Genomic DNA, 13,686 nt, shown 5'->3' with positions numbered 1-13,686 from the left:
GAAGGAAGTGAGAAAGGGTTGTAGCCTATCCCCGATATTATTCAATCTGTATTTTGGGCAAGCAGTAAAGGAAACAAAAGAAAAATTCGGAGTGGGTATTAAAATCCTTGGAGAAGAAATAAAAACTTTGAGGTTCGCCGATGATACTGTAATAACGTCAAAGACAGCAAAGGACTTGGAAGAGCAGTTGAACGGAGTGGACAGTGTCTTGAAAGGAGGATATGAGATGAACATCAACAAAAGCAAAACGAGGATAATGGAACGTAGTCGAATTAAGTCGGGTGATGCTGAGAGAATTAGATTAGGAAATGAGACACATAAAGTAGTAAAGGAGTTTTGCTATTTGAGGAACAAAATAACTGATGATGGTCGAAGTAGAGAGGTTATAAAACGTAGACTGGCAATGGTAAGGAAAACATTTCTGAAGAAGAGAAATTTGTTAACATCGGGTATAGATTTATGTGTCTGGAAGTCGTTTCTGAAAGTTTTTGTATGGAGTGTAGCCATGTATGGAAGTGAAACATGGACAGTAAATAGTTTAGACAAGGTTCGTGATCAGGATTCAAGTTATGGTTTCGAACACGAATTGACGTTTTATGTGATTATTACTGAAACAACACACAAATGAACTGCTCCATGCCATTATAGGTCATGTAAATGAATGTATGAAGTCTGTGAAGCAGTGGCGAAATGGCGGCTAACTGCACTCACGGCTCTTGATGTGCGAATGCTCTATATAATCTCTTCTGGCGTCGGATTTTCACATATTAGAGCCATTCCATTATTCCGTGAAACCCAAATAATAGCTAGATGCGCATCCGAGGTAAATCCCTTCTAATGCAACTTCCAGTTGCCTCTCTTAGCACCGTCAATGTGCACCGTGCTAAGGGTGGCAGCACACTGCCTACCGTTCACACAAGGAGCCGCTCAGTTCGACCGCCAAACCCTCCTTTTACATCGCGCCATGTCACTTTCGTTGCGGAGTGACTTCCCTGCGGCGTTTACATTTTACAAACACAATTGCCCTAAGCATGAACCAGCTTTTAACAAACATACTTCTTTTCGTAAACATGTTCACACTATAATAATTTAAAATTTCAACATATTCTTTTGCTTTTTTTCATATATGGGTTACAAAACTCTAATTTCCTTGCCATATATCAAGGGGTTCAAACAATACAGAATGCACACTTCACAAATTGCAGATACACAGTTACATGAAATAGGCCTACTCCTAATTGACATAAGTGTTACAACAGCTGCACACACATTCCTTATGATGACAGGTTTCGAACAAATCCGTCCATTTTAGAACCATCGCCTTTGTCTATATCATGCGATAGTGATATAATTTCAGTGTAATACACAAAAGTTTTTTCCATTCTTAATTAGTAAATTAGCCGCGTCGACATAGTGAACGTAACTCATTTACCCCTAGGACAGAAATTTCGAATGTATGCTGGAAGATCAGGTCAAAACTTTTGTGTAGTACACTTGAAATATTTTACAGTCACATGATAAAGACACAAGCAATAGTTAGAAAATGAACTAACTCCTTCTAAACTAGGAAAATGCATACAAGTTAGACAGAAAAATATTTATCAAGCTGAATCCAATGAATTACTCGTCCACTCAATAATCCATAAGGCGACCACATTGGTCTGTATCTCAGCAGAGTTCTCACTGTCCCCTCTAGAATAGAACATTTTTAAGACAAAAACATTTTGAGCTACACCTGCTTTGCCGCAAGGACCTCACAAATCCCAAGATTAGTCATCTGAAGCTGTTAGCAAGATATCTGATGGCTAAAAATTATACCAAAAGTGATAGCAGCTCCAACAAGAAACATTGTATACAGGGTACTCCATCTGAAGTTTCGGATGAGATTATGTCGAAAACTATAGATCGGGTACAAATAGTGGGTAAGACAAGTTCGTAATCTCAGCGGGGGACATCAAATGATACCACACGTGACCCCCAGCCCCTGCCCCCTTGGACGGGGCGGAGGGAAACTTTTGAATCTTAAATGGAAATCCCCAATTCTTATTGCAGATTCGGATTTTCCACAAAAAAGTAATCAAGTTTTGTCTGAAACACTTTTTTAAACCATTGACGTATGGCGCTGAAATTGAGAAAAATTAAAATTGCGGAAGAACTCCCATTTATTTAGAATGATCCGAGAAGGACGCTTCAAAACGATATAAAATGTGGACAAATTCTCTCATTATGCCAAATTAAGCTATTTTTTACAAAATGTATCCTACACGCCACAGGTTTTGATGGAGGGAGGTGGAATGGTATTAAAATCTCCTTCACAATTGCATTACTCACCCAACTGTGGTGCTACCGTGGCCAAACTGCGAACTGTGGCTCAGTATAAAGGTCGGTGCAATGCGATCAGACGTCACTTCTCTTTCAGATTGTGAACTGTAAACATCAACTGCCGAAAGTAAATTATTCTTTAGCAAAATATGGCTCACTATCCCCCTACAGAGATTGTTGATATGATGTTAAATTTAGGTGAATGTGATAACAATTACGCTGCAGCTACGCATTGGTATGCACATCGTTTCCCAAACAGCTGACATCCAGGCGAAAACATTATCCGAAATTGCGCTCAATGAGCTCGGAGTGGATACGTGCACCGTCACCTCGTCATCGCGAATACAATGAAAATGACGCTCGTACCCTTACCGTTCTCATCTGTGTTCAACTGGATCCCGAAATGAGTAGTCGTGCGATTCAGAGACAGACTGGAATACCGAAATCAACTGTTTTGAGGAGTTTGAAGGCACACACATATCATGCGTATCATATCACACTGACACAGGCATTAACGCCGAAAAATATGCAAATACGCGTGCTTTTCTGCCAATAGGCCTTGGACATGATGTTATTGTTGTTGTTGTCTTCAGTCCTGAGACTGGTTTGATGCAGCTCTCCATGCTAATCTATTCTGTGCAAGCTCCTTCATCTCCCAGTACCTACTGCAAACTACATCCTTCTGCTTACAAGGCAACCTCCCCATCGCACCCCCACCCCCTCAGATTTAGTTATAAGTTGGCACAGTGGATAGGCCTTGAAAAACTGAACACAGATCAATCGAGAAAACAGGAAGAAGTTGTGTGGAACTATGAAAAAATAAGCAAAATATACAAACTGAGTAGTCCATGCGCCAGATAGGCAACACCAAGGCTAATGTTGGCTCAGGAGCGTCGTGGTCCCGTGGTTAGCGTGAGCAGCTGCGGAACGAGGGGTCCTTAGTTCAAGTCCTCCTTGGCGCGAAAAGTTTACTTTCTTTATTTTCGCAAAGTTATGATTTGTCCGTTCGTGCATTGACATCTCTGTTCACTGTAATAAGTTTAGTGTCTGTGTTTTGCGACCGCACCGCAAAACCGTGCCATTAGTAGACGAAAGGACGTGCCTCTCCAGTGGGAACCGAAAACATTTGATCGCAAGGTCATAGGTCAACCGTTTCCTCCACCTGGAAAACACGTCTGATATATTCTATGCGACACTGGTGACGGCATGTGCGTCACATGTCAGGAATATGTTGTCCACCCACCTAACTTGTACACTTGGCGATTGGGTAGAAAGATTCTTCTACTCTGCCCGATTTAGGTTTTCTTGTGGATGTGATAATCACTCCCAAAAAAGTGATGAAAACATAAGAGTTTGTCACATAAACCGGAAATAAAAAATTTAAATTTTCACACGAGGGAAGATTTGAACCAAGGACCTCTCGTGCCGCAGCTGCTCACGCTAACCACGGGACCACAGATCTCCGGAGCTCATTTTATCCTTGTGTTGCCTATGTTGCGCATGGACTATTCAGTTTGTATATTTTGCTTATTTTTTCATAGTTCCACACAACTTCTTCCTGTTTTCTCGATTGATCTGTGTTCAGTTTTTCAAGGTCTATCCTCTGTGCCAACTTATAACTAAATCTGAGGGGGTTGCGATGGGGAGGTTCCCATCTTTACTGGAACAGGCCATTGTTTTTGGTTGGAATCTATTCTTCATTTGGCCTATGGCATGACAGAACTTTCTTATTTCACTCTGTTCCTTTAGTTCTTCTAGTTCTTGAAATTTCTTCTTATTCCACTCTCTTTTCTTTATCTTGCACAGTCTGTTAGCTCTTCTCCTTAATTCTCTATATTGTTCCACATTATTTCTGGTTTCTCTCTGTAGCACTTTTGTTCTTGCCCTGTTCGTTTCCTCTATTGCTGACCTGCAATCTTCATCAAACCACTCCTGGGTTCTTCTGTTTCTTTTTATGCCTATTATTTCCTCTGCAGCATCCTTAATGGCTTTCTCAAACCTGTTCAACCTTTCATCTACTCCTACTGTGGTCTCTTCATTGCTCAACTTTCTGCTTAGTGTCACTTGGTATTTTTTTACTTCGTCAGGGATGTTCAGTTTGTCTCTGTATTCCATTTCATCATCTTTCCCATTCTGTTGCCATTTGTTAGTGACAGTTTCTCTCTCAAGACTGATTTTATCAAAAAGTGGTCTGAATCACAGTTTGGTCCTCTGCAGCTCCGTACATCCGTAACTGACGTGGAGCGGCGTGCAATCACTCAAATATGGTCAATCTGATTGACTACTCCATTGGCTGCAGACTTCCAAGTACCCAGATGGATCCTTTTATGTGGAAAGCAGGTACTTTTAACAATCATATTATTCCTTGCTGCGAATTGGCATAGTAAGTCTCCATTCTCATTGTTTTCTTCATCTAGCGAATATTTTCCAGAAACTCCATACTAGCATCAGGTCATATTTAGGTACTGCACAGTATACATTTTCCAAGTCTTCGTAGAACTGGTCTTTAATTATATCCTCTTTTTCCTCTGTTGGTGCATGTGCATTAACTATTGATATATTCCTAAATTTACCTTTTAGTCTGAGTCTGCACATCCTTTCATTTATGGGTTCAAATTCTAGAAGGTTTGTCCTTACTTCCCTAGTTATTATAAACCCTGTTCCAAGTTGGCCTGTTCTTTCTTCTGGTCCACTATATACCAATGAGTACTCAGGTTTATCTATTTGCCCATTCTCCTGGCATCTTATTTCCTGTAGCCCTACAATATCATATTTGAATTTTAAAATTTCATTGGCTATTTCTTTCATTTTTCCAGGCTGAAACATTGTCCTTACATTCCATGATGCTACTGTTAGATCCTTTATCCGTTTCCTTTGCCGGGGTCGTGATACATGCTTTCCATCCAGTTTCGGAGGCTTCTGTTGAATTTCCGTAATATTCTTTTTTTTACAGTATGGGGTTATTAGCCCCATGCCCAACCCCCAACCTGGAGGACCAGGATTTGTATGAGGTTTACTCCTCTAGGGAAGCTGGCTTCACTACGCCTCTAGAGCCCTCTCTGCCCTATGTTGTGGGACACACTTTGTCTGGCTCCTCTGTCGAGACCAGTCCGGCTTTGGAGACCCTGCCAGTAGCTATGCTACCGCCGGCATAGCTCTCGACTTCACCGAAGCACGCAAACCCTCCCGCCCGGCACTGAAGTTGCCTACTATAAGGCGGTGTCCCCTGGGAGTGCAAGTTCTTTGCTTTCCATATTTTGGAGAAGGTTGCATAGACATAAAAAAGACACATGGGCTCCAAAATGCTTGCCTTAAGTGCTAGGAGTACTTGTTTAGTAGAAGAGATGTGTTTAACAGTAGTGCAGATTAACAAGTGCTCATGGTACGCACTTTAAAGCCCACGTTTAGTGGACTTTTTCTCTTGTCCATACTACCATCTTTCAAAATATAGGAAAAAAAAAGCCGTACCAGGGATGTGTTTCACTATCTAAATAGAAGAAGTGCTAATCGCTCTGAAGTTATGTATTTTAGAGCCCATTTTTATTAGACTTTTTGTTGGATACCTGAATATTGACCATTCCTCCTGAGACAAACTTTAAACTAATACAGATGATCCGTATCTGTAAATAAAATGTGCTATCTCTGTATCGACAGCAAAGACAACTAAAAAACCAGAGACTTATATCAAACTGACACATAAGAACAACACTGGAAGAAATACTCCATCACAGTTTACATACGAAGTGTTTCCGTAAGAGCGTACAAAAATATAACAGGACATAGAGAATGCTGAATGTAGTGTTCCTTTTGCAATATCCACCATTATCGAGGTGAAACATAAATAAAAATGACTGTATGTGACTCAAAATGAATTGCAAACATCGATTTATCTGCGAAAGGTAATAACACTAACTGTAAAAATATACAATATAGATCGATAGATGCAGAAAAGACATTATTTTTATTGTGTGAGATTATAATTTGTAAGTAATTAAAAGAAATATTATCTTTGTAAGAGTATAAAATACAATGCAATGCTCAGTCTTCTGTCTAGTCTGTTTTGTTCTGTTCGTTCTGGTGTTAGCTGGAATAAGGTACGCAAGATATTGGGCTGCGCTAGCATTTGTTTCTGTCGTAACGTAATTCCAAATATTTAATGGTGTAAACTGTATCCTAGTAAGAATATGTTAGTATAAAGTGATCTCTGTTTGTTATTTCAAGAACCTACGCCACATTTATCTTATGAAAAGAATATTTAATGAAAATTATTTAGATTGTTTCCAGCTGCTGCGGAGCGAGTAACAGTGATCTCTGACTGTTAACAATTAGCCGCCATTACACGGTACATTTAAAAATATTTTTTCACAGCACAATGTCTGATAGCCGGAGCGGGAGAAATTATGTAAAAATATTCAGTGAAATTAATTGAAGGAATCCTGTGAAATAATTTTATTAAAACTTGTCTATTTTCTGTGACAGTGAACTGGAACTGAGTAATACTACGCTATTGCATTTACAGTAATTTGTATGGAGCCTGGCGCTCGATAAAACCAGATATAATGCGTAATTGGCAACCTACGAAATTCATTATTTTGCTTATTATATCTCTTTTGTAATTTTTTTTTTTGAAAGCTAAACGTAAAAACTAACTTCACTAAAAATCAGTAACATATCACGATAGATCAAAGGACAAACAAATTTACTAGGAGAGTGTTTCCTCTAAATAAATAGAAAGTTACATTATTTTTTTAAGAGATACAATATGCATTGAACAAATTACGGTAGGGAACCTGGGGTCGGAGAAGCCAGCTTAAGGGCATATAGAAGTATTTGTCTTCCGCTTTGTCCAACATTACTGCTTTCCATCCTCTTTACAACTAACATGTGTACAAGTTTACACGTATTGTTCCGTTTATTCACATGTACGTTCTTTACTTCCTGCAAGGAAACAAGGAGGACGAGCCTGATTGGTAGGAAGTCTACCTGGCCGTCTGAATGGCCACCTATACTTGAGGTCCGTGCCAAGAGTTCTACCTGAGATATTGGAGAACGTACCCTTGGTTGTTCGTGAGAGGATGTGGATACTACAGGATGGTGCACCGACTGACATCAGTGTGGATGTCCGCAACCATCTCGGTGCTGTATTTCCTGGTCGCGGGACTGGAAGGTGGGTCCTATTCCATGGTCTAAGAGGTCACCTGACCTGAATCAAATGGCTCTGAGCACTATAGGACTTAACAGCTGAGGTCATCAGTCCCCTAGAACTTAGAACTACTTAAACCTAACTAACCTAAGGACATTACAAACATCCATGCCCGAGGCAGGATTAGAACCTGCGACCGTAACGGTCGCGCGGTTCCAGACTGAAGCGCCTAGAACCGCTCGGCCACTCCGGCCGGCTGACCTGGATCCCCTTGATTATTTCCTAGGGGGATATCTAAAGTCAACTGTGTATGAGACCCCAGTGGATACGGAGATGGAATTAGTTACCAGAATTGTAACTGTCTGTGATGTGATTCGAAACACACCAGGATGTTTTTCAGGGTACGTCAGAATCTTGCTCACCGATTTCATGCTTGTATAGAGGTTGATGTCCATGAGTTTCAGCACATTTTGTAAGATACGGTGCAAATGGTACGTTCATTGTGACAGTAATGGCATTTGTAGTTAATAAAATTCCCACATTCTTTAAATCTTGCAAGAAGTTCAATGATACTAATAGAGTCAACTGTACTAAAATCTACTTTATCCATTTTATGGTTTTTAAGAAATACTTTTTAAATTTATTAACAAAATATATTAAGTTTTTTCTCCAGAAAATATTTTTTTGGGGGAATATTAATGAATGTAGTACCAGAAGTGGCTTTTTATGTTATGCAGAGCCTCTGAAAATGTTATTCATTTATCTATGATAGTTTCTGATATAATGGGGCATATGTACTGAAAATTTTAGTTAGCGAGAAATTGACTTTAAAGAAAAAACTTTTGAAATTTGTTAGTTACAATTAATTAAAACTGTCCTGCTGCATATGATGGCCCTTTTCGGCCTCTAGCAGATCTTCCAGCTTCTTTTTCGCCTTCCTGGATGTTTGTCTTGCTTTCTTGGCCATATTAGATGCAGACCTGTCTGCACCGGCTATCCTCATTTTATCGCAGTGTTGCAGCCCAGTGATCATACTTTCACCGGGATTAATTCCCAGCTTTTTCAGTACCCAACACTTTCCAATATTACCACATCTGAATGTAATAACAGCATCATGAATTCTTAGTTTCATTGTATGCATGATTACAAATACAGTTTTAGGAAGGAGTTTCCAAATTGCGCTGTTGATACATTTGTGTTCTGTGTCTGCCCATGCAGACATTTCCTTAGAAGGTCAGGATGAGGCAAGTCTCTGAAAATAGGTTTAATTGCTGTAATAACAGCAGCAGGAAGAGAATGCTGCTGAGAATAAGATTCTCCAATTGCCTGAGCCCTATTGTATTTGCACCACGAATTTTCTCCTGATGGACACAATCCATGACATGGCTTATCATTAGAGGACTTCTAGAAGAATATGACCCAAACATCTCTCTTCATTCTCCTAATTGCCTGCCCATAGTATACCTGCAAGTTTTCTGTTTCAGTTTTATTTAACCGACCCTGTCCGGTCAACAATTTTCCTCTCATATCAACAATTAGTTTTCTCAGCCTTGTTCCAAAACGTTTTTGAACATGGCCTACACATTCTATTTTGCTAATAATGGCATCTCCATATGGCTTAGAGTTCAGCACATTGTTGTATGCCTTACTGTCACCATCGCCCAAATATTTCGTGTACCGTACGTCTATTGTTTCTACGGAGTGATGAAATATTTGTTGTGCTCCATTAACTTCCATACCACCACTTGTTCCTATAAAATTAGCCACACAGTTGTGTTCTTTATGTTCATTGACTTTACAACATTTGCAATATTTAGACATTATCTCCACATCTAACACTTTACCGTTGACTACACTCGTGGCAGTCACTACTCCATTCAGTGAAGTATGTTCTTTTTTCTGCCAACTTCCATCAAGTGCAACTGCAATATACGAACATCCATCATTTTCTTCCACTGCTTCCCTAGCAGTAAGTTTCATACTTTCCTCACTGACCTTACATACAGCTTTCTATAATATTGTAGCCAGTTTTTGAAATTTATTTGATGGTTGATGTAAGTTCATCACTGAACGAAATGTTTCCCTGCAGCCATGCCCCTGCCAATGGCTCGTAAGGCATAAACTAATCTAGTATTGATATCATAAGAGCCACTTGCATCTGGTTTTGAAGAACTCATAAATGAAGTCACAGCTGAGCATTTAGTGCAAATTAAATCCAAAGCAATTGCTAGGCCTTTTCTCCCACTGGCACTCTCACAAATTTTCACACTCTGTGACTCGCCACACTGTCTTCATTGTACAAGTTTAGAAATTACATCTGATAATATTCTCAAATTTATAATAAAATTACTGCACCCCTTATCACTTACAGTAAATTCTTTGTAACTCTCTTGAAATGGTGAGAGCTTCTTTGATGACTCACTTGTTGAAGAATTACAATTAGAGACAGCGTTGCCAGGCGACATTAAGCTTTCTATACTTGTTTCCTCTTAATTGTCGTTTCTTGAAAATGCCTTTACGTTTCGTCATCTTCAATAAACACGACAAACAACACATAAACAAGCACCGAAAACGTAAGTATAACAACTACTCGCAATCACACTTGAACAAAACAAACCGTGTGTTTAAAAGCGTGCTCTTTACAAACAGCACAATCAAAATAATACCGACTGTTGCATTCCAAGGATAGCCAACACACTCGGGAGTAAAAAAAATCCCAAACGTGCAATGTTGGGGAGATAAAGCTCTAAAATATATGCAGAAAATTGGGTGACAGAAAAGTGGACGTGGCACATAAACACACGTGTTAGGAAAATGCTCTTTAAATGCTCGAAAAAAATTTTTCAGCAAAATCCGTTTCAGAGTACTTAAATAAAACCTTAATCTATCGAAATTTGATGAAAACCGAAAATCGATTTTTTTCGACTTGAACCATGCTTAACACAACCACGACTCAGGCTCGTGGAAAATATTCGCATACAGAAAACTGTTTAACTTTGTTGATAACTTGCCTTACTGTCATAACGCACATGAACTGTTGCAAATGAAAAACTGTGAAACAGTTCAGTTTTTGTGTGTATCAATTACGACATGTCGTCAGCGGCAGAAATGTGCAACCCGGAAGCGCCTATAATTGCAAGTGAAGTATCTGTCTGTTTAAGGCCTATAGAGAGCACCATCGGATCGCCCACCTAAGGACTTGCAAAGCATTTGTCCAGCTTCCTATCGACGCACGTTGAACATTGTGCACACCACATAAAGAATACGGCAGACTTCATCGATCGAATTAAACGTCTACGCCTTGGTGAAGGGGATGTTGCGGTTAGTTCTGATGTGGTTTCCCTGTTCAGGTGAGTGCTCATCACACTCTACAGACGTGCTGTCCCGTCTCTTTGGCGACACCTGCGGCCATTTATTTAAACATACCCTGACGTCATCACATTTTTTACATGATGGAAAATACTTTATCCACACGGGCGGCGTTGCTATGGGTGGGGAGCCCATTAGCTCCAGTTGTATACCGTAGCGGTCGCGCGGTTCCAGACTGAAGCGCCTAGAACCGCTCGGCTACACCGGCCGGCTTTTAGCACACAATTATTATGCTTTGTGACAAATGATGGTTGTATAATGTGCCGTTTCTATGGAACATTTCGGCGATATTCTTGGTCACGGCTCGTGCAAAGCCTAGTTGTTATTATCGCTGCGTCGACGAAACATTCGTCATACGGCGTCATGGACGTGGAAAGCCAGAAGAATTCCTGGAACACATCAACAACATCAATGGTCACGATGGAAGTAGAGATGGACGGTTCCTTGCCGCTCCTGGATGTCTTTGTCCGCCGTAAATCCAGTGGGTGTCTCGGTAACAGCGATCAATGAAAGCCCACCCACACGGATCGGCATCTGCACGCCACCAGTTATACCACCCAGCACAGAAACGGTCTGTTCTGAGGACTGTTCTGTTGCTACATCGAGCTGAAACCGTCTCAGACGCCGAAAACCTGCCGAAGGAACTGAGCCACTTACATAAAGCTTTCAAGGAAAACGGTTAAATGGTTCAAATGGCTCTAAGCACTATGGGACTTAACATCTGAGGTCATCAGTCCCCTAGACTTAGAACTACTTAAACCTAACTAACCTAAAGACATCACACACATCCATGCCCGAGGCAGGATTAGAACCTGCTACCGTAGCAGCCGCGCGCTTCCGGACTGAAGCGCATAAAACAGAACGATCACTGCGGCCGGCGGAAAACGGTTACAACAACAGATAGATTTCGGAGGCAGTTTCATCTAAGCCGCGAAAGCGGAAGAAGACAAGAAGAAGATTGCGTTTTTACCGTTTTGTGGCTCGATAACAGGGACCGGCTCTTGAAGAAGCATAAAATCAACGCATTCTTCAGGTCCCCAGCAAACTTCCGGCAACTAATGAAGCAAGTAAAAGACGATGTAGGCCTCAAAACATATGGAATATACGGAATACCTCGTGGATGTGGGCAGTTTTCTGTCGTTCAGACGGTTTGCACTATTGAACAGCGCCACATAGAACATGAAAAGTGTATCCGCCTACGCTGTCACTACAAATAAGCTGAATTATGAAAGAGAACAACGGCTTCTGGGATAGCGTAATAAACGAAGCAATAGAGGTCAAAATATCGGACAACACCCTCAATAAAGATGACGGATTGCAGCTGAGTACGGCCTGGGATCCTGCGATTGTGGAGTTGAAGTGGGCGCGGCGGTCGCGCCACCAAAACATTGCCATATATGGTGCGGAACTGAGTCCAACTGACCTCAGTGACGGCGTCGTGGCTGTGTACGCGAGGCAGCGGCATTCACACAACAGTTGAACACTTGACAATGGCAGAGGATGTCTCTGCCGAAAGCTCGTGGATAATTAATCACTTGACACGGTTTGAAACTTGAGAATATTTTATTAATGGATATCAGCGCGAAAGTGTACATTTGGACATGTCTATCTCCTCATGATCTTTACATAAGGTAAGCATAGCTCGTTTAACATGCAGAAATTTAAGCTGTCCTCTCAGGTTTCAGCTTAACAATACGCCTGGAAATCCTCACATATTCGAAAATTTTTCACAGTGAAGAATATGAATTTCAATCCCGCCTAAAAACTCCCCCATATTCGGAGATAAACAACCAAATATTTATTTTATTCTTCGTTTTCTAATCAGCTTGAAGTAACAAGGTCGACGAAACGTATTCTTAAGAGAACGAGTATTTGTATACCAGGTAAATAAGATCGAATATAGCAGAACAAACTTGCGTGGCATTCATAAGAAGGTCCTAAAATGTGCTATAAATGCTGTTGTTGTTGTTGTGGTCTTCAGTCCTGAGACTGGTTTGATGTAGCTCTCCATGCCAGCCCATCCTGTGCAAGTTTCTTCATCTCCCAGTACCTACTGCAACCTACATCCTTCTGAATCTGCTTAGTGTATTCATCTCTTGGTCTCCCTCTACGATTTTTACCCTCCACGCTGCCCTCCAATGCTAAATTTGTGATCCCTTAATGCCTCAGAACATGTCCTACCAACCGGTCCCTTCTTCTCGCCAAGTTGTGCCACAAACTCCTCTTCTCCCCAATTCTATTCAATACCTCCTCATTAGTTATGTGATCTACCCATCTAATCTTCAGAATTCTTCTGTAGCACCAAATTTCAAAAGCTTATATTCTCTTCCTGTCAAAACTATTTATTGTACATGTTTCACTTCCATACATGGCTACACTCCATACAAATACTTTAGAAACGACTTCCTGACACTTAAATCTATACTCGATGTTAACAAATTTCTCTTCTTCAGAAACGCTTTCCTTGCCATTGCCAGTCTACATTTTATATCCTCTCGACTTCGACCATCATCAGTTATTTTGCTCCCCAAATAGCAAAACTCCTTTACTATTGTAAGTGTCTCATTTCCTAATCTAATTCCCTCAGCATCACCCGACTTAATTCGACTACATTCCATTACCCTCGATTTGCTTTTGTTGATGTTCATCTTATATCCTCCTTTCAACACACCGTCCATTCCGTTCAACTGCTCTTCCAAGTCCTTTGCTGTCTCTGACAGAATTACAATGTCATCGGCGAACCTCAAAGTTTTTATTTCTTCTCCATGGATTTTAATACCTACTCCGAACTTTTCTTTTGTTTCCTTTACTGCTTGCTCAGTATACAGATGGAATAACATTGGGGAAAAGCT

This window comes from Schistocerca cancellata, chromosome 5 (genome assembly GCF_023864275.1).
Source record: "Schistocerca cancellata isolate TAMUIC-IGC-003103 chromosome 5, iqSchCanc2.1, whole genome shotgun sequence".
In the NCBI taxonomy this organism is placed as follows: Eukaryota; Metazoa; Arthropoda; class Insecta; order Orthoptera; family Acrididae; genus Schistocerca; species Schistocerca cancellata.
Note: the sequence above shows the minus strand (reverse complement) of the source record.